This window comes from Carcharodon carcharias, chromosome 7, assembly GCF_017639515.1.
Source record: "Carcharodon carcharias isolate sCarCar2 chromosome 7, sCarCar2.pri, whole genome shotgun sequence".
In the NCBI taxonomy this organism is placed as follows: Eukaryota; Metazoa; Chordata; class Chondrichthyes; order Lamniformes; family Lamnidae; genus Carcharodon; species Carcharodon carcharias.
The window spans coordinates 116,039,700-116,053,132 of record NC_054473.1 but is presented as its reverse complement, the minus strand read 5'-3'; the positions used below and the strand labels follow the sequence as shown (position 1 = coordinate 116,053,132).

Genomic DNA, 13,433 nt, shown 5'->3' with positions numbered 1-13,433 from the left:
CAAAGGCTTATAATGTTGCAAAGGATATCAATAGGCCTGAGGATTAGCAGTGTTTTAGAGGCCAGCAAAGGTCCACCAAAAAGTTGATAAAAGGGAAAATATAGAATATGATAGTAAACTGGGTAGGAATATAAAAACAGATTGTAAGAGCTTTTATAAGAATATAAAAAGGAAGAGAGTAGCTAAAGTAAATGTTGATCCCTTAGAAGCAGAGACAGGAGAAATTATCATGGGGAATGAGGAAATGGCCGAGACACTGAACAAATATTTTGTGTTTGTCTTCACAATAAAAGGCATAAGTTACATACCAGAAATGGAAAGTAATCTAGTGGCTAATAAGAGGAAATTAAGGTAATTAATATCAACAGGGAAGAAGTGCTAGAGAAACTCAAGGGACTAAAATCCAACAAATCCCCAGTACTTGATGGCCTACGCCCTAGGGTTCCAAAGGAAATATCTGTAGCAATAGTGGACATGCTGGCTACGATTTCCCAAAAATGTCCTAGATTTTGGATCAGTCCCAGCAGTTTGGAAGTTAGCAAATGTAACACCACTATTCAAGAAAAGAGGGAAAGAGAAAATAGAATTACAGGCCAGTTAGTCTGACATCAGTCATTGGGGAAGTGTTATTGAGGAAGTCTTAACAATGCACTTAGCAAAGCATAGTTTGATGAGAACAAGACAATATGGTTTTACAAAAGGGAAATAATGTTTGACAAATTTATTAGAGCTTTTGGGGATGTACGTAGAAGGGTTGATAAAAGGGAACCAATAGATGTAGCGTACTTGAATTTGAAAGAGGCATTCAATAAGGTGCCATAAAAAAGGTCAATACACAAGATAAGGGCTCATGGAGTTGAGGGTGATATATTAGCATGGATAGAGGATTGGTTAACCGACAAGAAGCAGAGAATAGGGAAAAATGGGGCATTTTAAAGTTGGCAGGCCGTGACTAGTGGAGTGCCGCAAGGATCAGTGCCAGGCCTCAGCTATTTACCATCTATATTAATTACTTAACCAAAGAGACAGAGAGTAATGTATCAGCTAACAACACAAAGCTAAGTGGGAATGCAAGCTGTGAGGAGGACACAAAGAGGCTGCAAAGAGATATAGATAGGTTACCTGAGTGGGCAACAAGGTGGCAGATGGAATAAGTGTATGGAGGAAATATGAGGTTATTTATTTTGGTCATAAGAGTAGAAAAGCAAAATATTTTTTTAAAAGGCACGCAACTTGTTGATGTGCAGATAGACTTGTGTGTACTGGCACAAGGAACATAGAAAGTTAACATGCAGGTACAGCAAGCAATTCGGAAGGCAATTGGCATGCTGTCCTTTATTTAAGGGGACTGGGGTACAAGAATAAAAAAGTCTTGCAATAAGTGTATAGAGCTTTGGTGAGATCTGGAGTACTGTGTGCAGTTTTGGTCTTCATAATTAAGCAAGGATATACTTTCATTGGAGGTGATAGAGTGGAGGTTCACTACATTGGTCCCTGGGAGGAGAGGGTTGCCCCATGATGAGAGGCTGAGTAAACTGGATCTATATTCTCTGGAGTTTAGAAGAATTCAAGGTGATCTCATTGAAACTTTCAATATTATGGTGGGATGGATACTGAAATGTTGTTTCCCCTGGCTGGGAAAGCTAGAACAAAGGGCCACATTTTCAGAATAAAGAGCCGATCATTTAGGACGGAGATGAGGAGAAATTTCTTCACTCAAGAGGGTTGTGAATCTTTGTAATCCTCTACCCCAGGATGTTGTGTATGCATATATTTGAGGCTGAGATAGACAGATTTTTGGTCTTTCAGGGAATCAAGGGATATCGAGAGTTGGCAGGAAAAGGGTGTTGAAGCCCAAGATCTGCCATGATCACAAACCCTCTTACCTGGGAGACTCTCCCCACTCTACAGCTTATTTATGGGCCAAAACATCTCTTTGGTCCTGTCCTCTTATTTGTCTGACATTCCACTCCTGCCTGCATAGCAGTTGTTGGCTCCCGCCCATTTTAGGTGGGTAACTGAAGTGGGGCATGCAGATAAGATTTGGGAGTTAAAATAGTGGGAAACTGTTCCCAATCAAAGGAGCATCAAGAAGTAGAGAGTACAGATTCAAAATGATTGGAAATAGGAGTAAAAGTGATGTGAGGAAAAATATTTTCACCCAGAGGGCGGTTGGAGGCAGGTTCAATCAAGATATTCAAAAGGGAATTGGACTGCTATCTGAAAAGAGAGAATATGCAAGGTGACAGGGATATGGCAGGGGAGTGGGATTAGGTAGAATGGCACTTCAGAGAGCCAATGCAGACTCGATGGGCTAAATGGCCTCCTTCTGCACTGTAAAGATTCTGTGATTCTGTGAATGGCAGAACAGGCTCAATGGTTCATATAGTCTTCATCTGCTCCTATTTATGTTCTAATGCACTGAAATACTGATCACCATCTCACACAGAAGGGGTATTTAGGATGCGAGGCAGCGGGAGGAGGGGAGTGGGTATTTGCTGCATCTCATGCCAGAAGCTGAAGACAAGGGATCTTCTAGCTCGTTAAACTTTGTATTCGGCAAATCATCTTCCATTGTTTCCAACACACTCCTACATCTTCCCCCCACACTCCAGCATTCCAGCAGCAGCAGTCCCTATATGACACACTGAATCATTCTCCTCTCACAGCTTCTCTTCTAGCCCTGGCAGTTTCCCATGCAAGCGAACCCATTCACTTTGTACTTCCTCCAATCTAGTAAATGGGGTAGGTGCTGCAGCTGGTGGTTTCCTCTACATCAGCGAGATCAAACAGAGATTAGCGAATTGTTTATCTAAACAACTGGCTTTGCCCTCATGTCCGAACCAAAGCTCCCCCGCTCTCGAACCATTTCAAATTTCTATCCCACTCCCAATCTGCCCTTTCAATCTTTAGCTATTCCCTCGCCGTCTCACACAACTGTTCCATGCCCTCAATATGCACCCTACAGCCTCCTGTTAATATCATATCTGCCATGTAACCACCTCCTGAACCCCAGAGAAGCATTTCTCCGAAATTAAATGCCTTCTCCTGTGTCCGCGTCGCGTTCTCTCTCCCCGCCCGCGCCCCTTTGTTCAGTTCCTCTTTAAAATGGTGCTTCTTTGTAATACCTTCAAATCCGGCACAGAACTCGAGGCGGAGGTGGTGAGTCTGGAGACCCCTCCCTCCAGAAATCCTGACTACTTCATTTAATACAAAAAACATTTCTTTTCATAATTTGCAAACATAAATTCCAATAAATTTAGATATGTTGAACATTGTGCGTTCTAAATGCAAAGATGTGTTGATATGTTTTATAAACTATAACAGGGTTTAGATGTCGAATAAAAACATTTGTGCAGCTTCAATATTGACTAAAACACATTGTTCATTTGGAGATCTTTTCTCACACTTTCAAATCCACGAACCCAAACTGGCCACGCTGCTATCCGTAGTTTATGCATTGCTGAGATCTGATTGTCGAGATATCAGAAAAAATAATATACCAAGCAACTTTAAAATACAGGACTTATTGAATTGTTCTAAAGCTTGGATAGACGACATAATATTGAGCTGGTTTGGGGGCTCGGATTGGTCGACTTTGGACTACAAAGATTTTAGTTTGTGGGACTCCTGACCATCTCCGGTAGCCCCTACCCCCGCAGTCCGACAACTGCTACACGTTCCAGCCATCGAGACCACCTGATCGGATTCTCGGCAGTGGGTGGGTCAGTAACAGACAATAGAATAATCATAGGGTACAGGGAGATTTAAAGGGAGACAGGTAAGGAGAGCATAAAACACATTCTCTGTGTTAAACAAAACACAATTTACACGGCTTAATTGTCCAGATGATTTCAGCATTTGAACTGCTGCTTAACAAAGCAACGTCAGTATAAAAATAATCAGCGCGATCTCCCGTGCAAGATTACACAAGATTACACAAAATGACACAAGTGTACAAGAGCTTTGTATTAAACGCACCCTCCTCGTAATGGCCCGCCTGCCGAATGTTCAGCTAACAGATTGTTGGACAATGTCGGTCTGTATAGCGCAGAACGGCACTCGCTCCCACAATAAACATTTCCCATTTTTCTCTCTCACACAGAAACACACACACAGTCAAAGGTTGGTGGTAACTCTCCCTTAGTCGACTTTGACACTTGTAATCGGGCGGTCGCTCATCTGCCACAGAATTTTTCCCTATATGGGCACAAACTGCGGCAATTACCTAAAAATATCTACAACAAGAACAAAAAAAATCAACAACCGTGGAACATTTGTCTGGACAAAATGCTTTTCCGATCTGAGCTACTTTCTTTAATCAGATGTTATCCACATAAAGCGAAAATAAAATCGTCCCACTTACATAAATCAGTCGTTACAAGAGTGTGTTCCCCAATAAATGAACACCCACCCCCACACACACACGGTGGAGGGTGTCTTGGTTTAAAAACCTTCCATTTGCAGTTTTTATCTTCTCTCCAAGGGCTGCGGAGGAACCTAAATGCAGGCTGGTGGAGGCGCTAATCTAAGACAGTCTAAGGGAATGGATATAAAGGGAAGCAGCTGATCACAGAGGCTAACAGCCACAGCTAACGCTCGCTATTATTAACTCAGACTGCGAGCAGACGATCGTAGTGCACTCGTTGCATCTTCCCGATGGAGAACGGGCGGTACTTGGGGACTTGCTCTGAGGTCCTTGTCTCCCCCCACCCCCCTCCAGTACACACACACACACACACACACACTGCAGTCGGAGCTGGGAGGGCGGAGAATGTTACTCCTGCTGCTGACGGATGAATGGAGAGCGGCTTCCCCAGTGCCAGATCCTGGGGACCAGCAATCTGCTGCTGACTCGGCTCATTTCTGATCATCATGACTCAATCTCCTCTATAACATGTATGGGAACATTCATTAACACGCTGGCCAATATTAAGAGGCAATAAATATTCACTAAAGTTTGGAAAGGCTCCGAGTCCGATTTTCCGTGCCACTCTGCGTTATGTGTGATGTTTCTTTTTGAGGCGCCCAGGTATTTATTTTATATTCGTTCATTCCTAATCCCCCTTGAGAACTGAGCGGCTTGCTAGGCCATTTTTTTAAGAGTCAACAACATTGCTGTGGGTCTTGAGTCATGTGTAGGCCAGACCAGGTAAGGATAATCGATTCCTTTCCTAAAGGACATTAGTGAACCAGATGGGTTTTTACAACCATTGGCAATGGTTTCCTAGTCATTACTTGACTTTTAATTGAATTCAAATTTACTATGGTGGGATTTGAATATGGATCCCTGACCAGATCATTACCTGAGCATCTGGAGTAATAGTCCCAGTGCACCACTACACCACTGCCTCCCCTCTGCAAGCACAGGCAGGTCAGGCAAAATCATGACCCAGAAATTAATGACGCCAGGTATCTCCTGGCTTAGCGCCATGAATTGGCTGGCATTCACCCTTCAGATAATTAATTGGCCCAGAATTTGCAAGGTTTTTTTGTGCCGTTATTACCACTCTGAATTTGGCCACAACAAGCTCTGGTTAAGAGGAAGATCCTATAATTGCCGCTCTTTCATAGACTGTTGGGCCATAGGCTGTGTTTGGACCTCCTCTGCCTCCACCCCCCCACCCCCCACCATTGACCAAGCAATAATCACTAACATGTTGAGAGAGTTCTGGCCACAGAGATGATGAGATCTGGCAATGCAGCTTTCTTTAAGGTCAGGGACGAGTGCCATTATTTCACAGTTGACCACAGATTTTGAGCCATTGGCCTGGAATTTCTGATGGCAACAGCGGTGAATGTTCAGACGCTCACCATCGTATGTTGGCACCCTGAGGAAGACGCGACCCAAACACATGCACTGTATTTACTCAGAAAATTTAAGCTTCTGATGGGTAGAATTACTCTGCCCAGGCCAGTCCAAGAAAGTATCTGACACTGACCTTAATGATGGACACTTGGGCTTGATGCCCTATATTTATTCTTACTCTTACTTTACTTACCCTATGCTTATTTTCCCGGCAGAGGACAATGATTAACAGCAGGAGCTGTTAATGAAGACCTAAAAAAACATCCTGTCCATCCTCCAACCCCCACCAGAAAATAGTTGCCCCCCCTTCCCCACATCTCCAACAATGCTCACCCCCACAACCTCAACACTGCTCATTCCCTCACATTGAAACTTCCTTCCGACAATGTTCACACCCCCGCACTGACAATGCTCATACCCCCAAACACCTCCGACACTACTCACTTCCCGTACATCTGCCAATGTTCACCTCCTGCCCCCTGACATTGCTCATGCCCTCAGCAGATCCAAAACTGATCAAAGCATTCCCCCTGCACCCCAGACAATGCCAACCCACCCTGCACCTTCAACACTGCTCACCCTCTTGCACCCCAAACAATGCTCACTATCCTGAACTTCAAACACTGCTCACCCCTCCTCTGCATCCCAGACAAAATGCACCACCCCCCCCCTCCCCCACCCCCCCTGCAACTCCAAAAATGCTTAACCGGCACCCCCACACCCAGACAATGCTCACCACCCTGCACCGCTGATAATGTTCACTCGTGCCACACCCTTCCCGTGTAATACTCACTACCCCCATACTTGACAATGTTCACCTTACTCCTGTAGCCCAATAATTCTCACACCCCTGACAGTGCTCAGCACCCCATCGCCCTCCCTTCACGACAATGCTCACCACCCCCTGCACCTACGACATTGCTCACTCCACAGCTGCACCCCAGATAATGCTCACCAGCCCTCTACCCCAGCAAAGCTCACCCCCTTCCCACGGTACCCACCCTTCAGCACCTCTGACAATACTCACACCCCTGCACTAATGCTCACCCAACCCCCGCCCCCCAAAACACACACTTCACAGCCCCCTCCTGAGATTTCTCACCACCCCTCCGGACCCTTGTATTACTCAACTCCTTCCCCTCATCCCTGAACTGCTCATCCGCCCTATACCACCAACAACCTTCACATCCCTGAAACTGCTCACCCTCTCGCACTCCTGCAATGCTCACCTTCCTCCCAACAATGCTGAACCCCCCCCCACACTCCTGACATTGCTCAGCCCCCCTCACCCACCCTCTCAACAATGGTCTCCCCTCCACCCCGCAGACCTACTAATATTCACGCCTCCCATCACTCTCCTTCCTAACAATGCTTATCTCCCCTCTCAATAATGCGCACCTCACCATCCCCCCCACCACAAACTTATACAGCAATTAAAAGTCTTAGAAATTAGAAATAATTGAAGAAAATGTTAGACCTTTAAAAATAACAATACAAGCATGCTGACCTCAAGGGGAGTTACTTGAGTTGGTGACTTCAGGAAGTCCCAGATGCAAAGCAGAAAAAGGTAAGGATGCACTTTGAATCTTGGTTAGCTGTAACCGCAGTAGCATCACTGCTGACTGGAAGATCTGGGCCATTTATCGGACCACAAGTTGGTGAAAATTCTCTCTGATAACAGCAGATCATGGTCAATGGGCATCTAGAGCCCCTGAACATAAAGTCTAATGATCCTTCTGCCTGAACCAATTAAATTTAAGAATAGAGAAAAAAGCAAAGCAAATGGCAGAGATGGAAATAGGATAAATTAGAATCAGATACAGAAAGAGAAATCAAGCAAGGCAAAGAAAGTGGATTAAATAGAGAGAAAAAGAGAAATATAGAAAATAGGAGCAGGAGTAGGCCATTCGAGCCTGCTCCGCCATTCATTATGATCGTGGCTGATCATCCAACTCAATAGCCTGCTCCTGCTTTCTCCCCATATCCTTTGATCTCTTTCGCCCCAAGACCTATATCAAACTCTTTCTTGAAAACATACAATGCTTTGGCCTCAACTGTTTTCTGTGGTAGTGAATTCCACAGGCTCACCACTCTCTGGATGAAGAAATTTCTCCTCATCTCGGTCCTAAATGGTGTACTCCATATCCTCAGACTGTGACCCCTGGTTCTGGACTCCTCCATCATCAGGAACATCCTTCCTGCATCTAAGTTCTGTTAGAATTTTATAGGTTTCCATGAGATCCCCCATCTTTCTTCTGAACTCCAGCAAATATAACCCTAACCAACTCAATCTCTCCTTATATGTCAGTCCTGCCATTCCAGGAATCAGTCTGGTAAACCTTCACTGCACTCCCTCTATAGCAAGAACATCCTTCCTCAAATAAGGAGACCAAAACTGCACACTATATTCCAGGTGTGGTCTCACCAAGGCCCTGTACAATTGCAGCAAGATATCCCTGCTCCTGTACTCGAATCCTCTTGCTATGAAGGCCAACATACCATTTGCCTTCTTTACTGCCTGCTGCACCTGTAAGCTTACCTTCAGCGACTGGTGAACGAGGAGACCCAGGTCTCGTTGCACATCCCCCTCTCTCAATTTATAGCTATTCAGATAATAATCTGCCTTCCTGTTTTTGCTACCAAAGTGGATAACCTCATATTTATCCACATTATATTGCACCTGCCATGCATTTGCCCACTCACTCAGCTCGTCCAAATCACACTGAAGCATTTCTGCATCCTCCTCTCAGCTCACTCTCCCACCCAGCTTTGTGTCATCTGCAAATTTGGAGATATTACATTTAGTTCCCTCATCTAAATCATTAATCTATATTGTGAAAAGCTGGGGTCCCAACACCGAGCCCTACGTTACCCCACTAGTCACTGCCTGCCATACGGAAAAAGACCCGTTTATTCCTATTCTTTGTTTCCTGTCTGCCAACCAGTTTTCTATCCATTTCAGTACACCACCCCCAATCCCATACCATTTTAATTTTACACACTATCTCTTATGTGGGACTTTGTCGAAAGCCTTCTGAAAGTCCAAATAAACCACATCCACTGGCTCCCCCTCATCAACTCTACTAGTTACATCCTCGAAAAATTCCAGTAGATTTGTCAAGTATGATTTCCCTTTTGTGAATCCATGCTGACTCTGTCTGATTCTGCCACTGTTTTCCAAGTGCTCAGCTATTAAATCTTTTATAATGGACTCTAGAATTTTCCCCACTACCGACGTCAGGCTGACTGGTCCATAATTCCCTGTTTTCTCACTACCTCCCTTTTTAAATAGTGGAGTTACATTAGCTACCCTCCAATCTGTAGGAACTGTTCCAGAGTCTATAGAATCTCAGAAGATGACCACCAGTGCATCCATTATTTCTAGGGCCACTTCCTTAAGTACTCTGGGATGTAGATTATCAGGCCCTGGAGATTTATCAGCCTTCAATCCCAGTAATTTCCCCAACATCATTTCCCTAATAATACTGATTTCTTTCCGTTCCTCCCTCTCACTAAACCCTGTGTTCCCCAACATTTCTGGTAGGTTATTTGTGTCCTCCTTTGTGAAGACAGAACCAAAGTATGTATTTAGTTGGTCAGCCATTTCTTTGTTCCCCATTATAAATTCCCCTGTTTTTGAAGGAAGGAAAAGTAAAGACAATGTGGTAAGAATTTACAATTTAACATTAAGAAGAACTCCCTGATGAACAGCTTACTACCTGCTGATGTGAGACTCTATAGTTTCAATTATTCCCTTTACAGACCTACAAGGTTGAGTTTCACTGTCAGGGCCGTAAATCATGTCTTTAACAGTGTCCTTACAACATGAAATATCAGCCAAAATGTCTGCGCTGAGGTGTATTCGTATTTATGGTACAAACCTCGCTGTGTCTTGATGCTCATGGATAGGTTAATGGTGAGCTCCCATTTTTCAAGGTTAAAGCTAGAGCAATGTAAATCGTCCAGCAACCATTTTTGGCATTTTTAACATTTGTTCTCAGGGTGTGAGCATCATTGGTTAGGCCAGCATTTATTGTCCATCCTTAGATGCACTTGTGCAGGTGGTGATAAGCTGCCTTCATGAACACTGTAGTCCACGCGGTGCAGGTACACCCATAATGCTGTTAGGGAGGGAGTTCCAGAATTTTGACCCAGCTGAAGCGAAGGAACGGTGATATACTCCAAGTCAGAATGGTGTGGATGGGAACCTGGAGGTGGGTATTGTTGCCATGTGTTTGCTGCCATTATCCTTCTAGGTGGTAGAGATCGCAGGTTTGGAAGGTGCTGTTGAAGGAGCCTTGGTGAGTTGCTGCAGTGCATCTGTAGATGGTACACTCTGCTGCTACGGTGTGTCGGTGATGAAGAGAGTGAATGTTTAAGGTGGTGGATGGGGCACCGAACGAATTGGCTGCTTTGTCCTGGATGATGTTGAGCTTTCTGAGCGTTGTTAGAACTGCACTCACCCAGGCAAGTGGAGAGTATTCCATCACACTCCTGACTTGTGTCTTTTAGATGGTGGACAGGTTTTCAGGTGACTCAGGAGGTGAGTTACTTGCTGCAGAATTCCCAGCCTCTGACCTGCTCTTGTGGCCACAGTATTTAGATGGCTGGACCAATAGGCTATCCTCTACCTGATCTTATCATCATTTTTAATTTGTTATTAAGCATTTTGATTGGGTAAATTTAAGCACTGTTTGTATTTTCTTTGTCTGCTGAGGTCAGTCGTAGCACTACAGTTTTTTTTAGTGAATGCTTTGTGCTCATCCAGGTTAGGGGTGTCAATGCTGGGGATTTTCCAATCTGATGCAACCAGTGTCAACTACAAATGCATTCACACCAGATGGGGAAATGATCAGTGAAGTTCAACTTCTTCTACACTAATAGCATGACTTATCTTCCACATCAGAAAAGCACTAACATGATCCACTTCCCAGAGTCATCACCTGCTCACCCTGTATGAGATGGCCCATTTAGTACCAATTAGTTCTGAATCAAAGGTCGTATTGTGTTATGTGTCAACACTCACAAAGATCTGAGCTCTTTGACTATTCACTACGTTTCACATGCAAGCCTTAAAACCAGCACAAGGCTTTCATTATATCAGTCTTGGCTGGATATAAACCTGGATTGCCCCAATTTACGAGGCAGTTTTGAGGTAGAGCCGGTACCCATAAGGAGCTAGACAAGATTGCTCCAAATTATTTTGCACCTTTAAAGCCAAACAGAAATCTTTCATCCCATCGGTCTGAGTTGGGCTCAAATCCAGGTTTCTAAGGTGAAAAAATGATTAGGTAGTGTATCATCCACTCTGCCTATGCAGTGTTATGGTAGAGTGGAACATCAGCCTATTTAAATTTCCAAAGAAGAATCATACAGACTCGAAACATTAACTCTGTTTCTCTCTCCACAGATGCTGCCAGACCTGTTGAGTTTTTTCCCTGCACTTTCTGTCTTTATTTCAGCATCTGCAGTTTTTTGTTTTAGCTATTATATATATATATATATTCCTTTCTATAATTATTTGCAAAACTTCTAATGTTTCATTATGGTTTCCAAATATTTTCTCGTTCAATCACATTTCAATTAATATCATCTGAGTATCATCGACTGATATCTGTGCCTGTGTTGTATTGGTACTTTGTCACTTGTGAGTTGGCGCTGGGTTTGTGTGTTCAATTCTAAGAAAACACTTCACACTGAATTAAATGGCATGAAGTGTAAGGTAGCAGTATTAGTAATGTTTAAAACAGACTATTGAGGAATGCCAATGGTTTTGTCCCAGTGAAGCATAGCAATCTTTCAGGGAAAACCAGGCAGAGTTGTCGTTTAATAATCAAAGTAAACCATAAAGATCTGTTCACAAAGTCAAGGGTTCAAGTCCCACTTCAGAGATTTGAGCACATTTCAGAGGAGATGTTAAACCAATGCCTCATCTGCCATGTGAGGTGAACCAAGATGTTCCCACAGCCTGATTCGAAAAGGAGCAGGAGAATTTGCCTAGTGTCCTGGCCAATATTTATCCCTCATTAAAAAAATATATTTGGTCATGATCTCAATGCCACATATGGGAGCTTTCTGTGCACAAGTTGGCTACTACATTACCTACATTGTTACCATGACTATACTTCAAAAATACTTCATTGGCTGTAAAGCAATTTGGGATGTACCGAGATAGTGAAATGTGCTACAGAAATGCTAGTTTTCTCTTTATATCAGTGGGAGCCGCACAGCTAACTATTGCGTATGGCATTTCTGCAAGTTTCCACTGATGTTATACTATGGAGATCAGAGAAAAGCAATGAAGCTTTAAAAACTGAATAGCTGCCCTCTCACTGTCTGTTAACCAGTTACTCTCTCACTGTCTGTTAAGCAGTTACCGTCTCACTGTATGATAACTAGTTATCCTCTTACTGCCTGTTAGTTATTCTCTCACTGTCTGTTAACCAGTTACCCTTCTCTCTGTTAGTTACCCTCTCACTGTCTGATGACCAGTTACCCTCTCACTGAATGTTAACCAGTTACCCTTTCTCTGTCTGATAACCAGTTACCTTCTCACTGTCTGTTAGCCAGTTACCCTCTCTGTCTGATAACCAGTTATTCAGGCTGGAATTTTCCAGAACACGCATGATAGGTTTCCCCACGGTGGGGCTGGGGAGCCATTGATATCTCTGTTCACGTCTTTGGGACTGGAACATCCCGCTGGCGTGAGGAGCTGGTAAATTCCGGCCTCTCTCTCTGTTTGTTAACCAGTTACCCTCTCACTGTCCGTTAACCAGTTACAATCACACTGTCTGTTAACATGCTACCCTCTCTCTGTCCGATAACCAGTTACCCTCTCACTGTCTGTTAACCAGTTAACCTCTCTGTTTGGCAACCAGTTACCCTCTCACTGTCTGCTAACCAGTTACCCTTTCTCTGTTGATAACCAGTTACCCTCTCACTGTCCAATAGCCAGTTATCCTCTCACTGTCTGATAACCAGTTACCCTCTCACAGTCTGTTAACCAGTTAACCTCTCTGTTTGGCAACCAGTTACCCTCTCACTCTCTGCTAACCAGTTATCCTTTCTCTGTTGATAACCAGTTACCCTCTGTCTGATAACCAGTTACCCTTTTTTTGTCTGATAACCGGTTACCTTCACACTGTCTGATACACATTTACCCTCTTTCTGTCTGATAACCAGTTACCCTCTGACTGTCCAATAACCAGTTACCCTCTCTCTGTCTGTTAACCAGTTACCCTCTCACTGTCTAATAACCAGTTACCCTCTCAGTAACTGATAACCATTTCCCTTAATGGCACCGCTGGAACATTTTACATTCCATGTGCAACATCCTGAATATAGTAAAAAGCTGAGATGGAGTTTGATGGAAGAAATAGAGGTAGTGACTAGTGGCAGTGGTTATTTGAAATTCTTTAAGTATTTTTGTACCAAGGGTCAAGTAGAAATGACAGTCACAATAAAAAAAACACTTGACCCCTGGAAAACCTCTGTGTCCTGATAAGTGACAAGAGGTGAAGAAGAAAATGATGGATCTGACAGTCGGGGTCCAATTTTAACTCTACAAGTCAATAGATTTTGAGTGAGTCAAAATCTCGTCCTCTTTTTCACACTTCGACCTAAA

At 43.7% G+C, this 13,433-nt stretch overlaps 1 protein-coding gene across 3 annotated transcripts in view; it reads right to left on the bottom strand.

Annotated features, from left to right (window-relative positions):
* Positions 1-13,433, bottom strand: part of LOC121279633 (uncharacterized protein KIAA0895-like) — a 94,486-nt gene that overhangs the window by 49,575 nt on the left and 31,478 nt on the right. Inside the window, exon 1 of one of the 3 annotated variants that reach the window (XM_041190824.1) lies at positions 4,367-4,626. The exons of 1 other annotated variant lie outside the window; for it this stretch is intronic. The gene's annotated coding sequence lies outside the window, so the exon portion shown is untranslated. Of the gene's footprint in view, positions 1-3,981; positions 4,026-4,366; positions 4,627-13,433 lie in introns of those variants that run through there. One more of the 3 variants, XM_041190825.1, reaches the window with a different exon arrangement.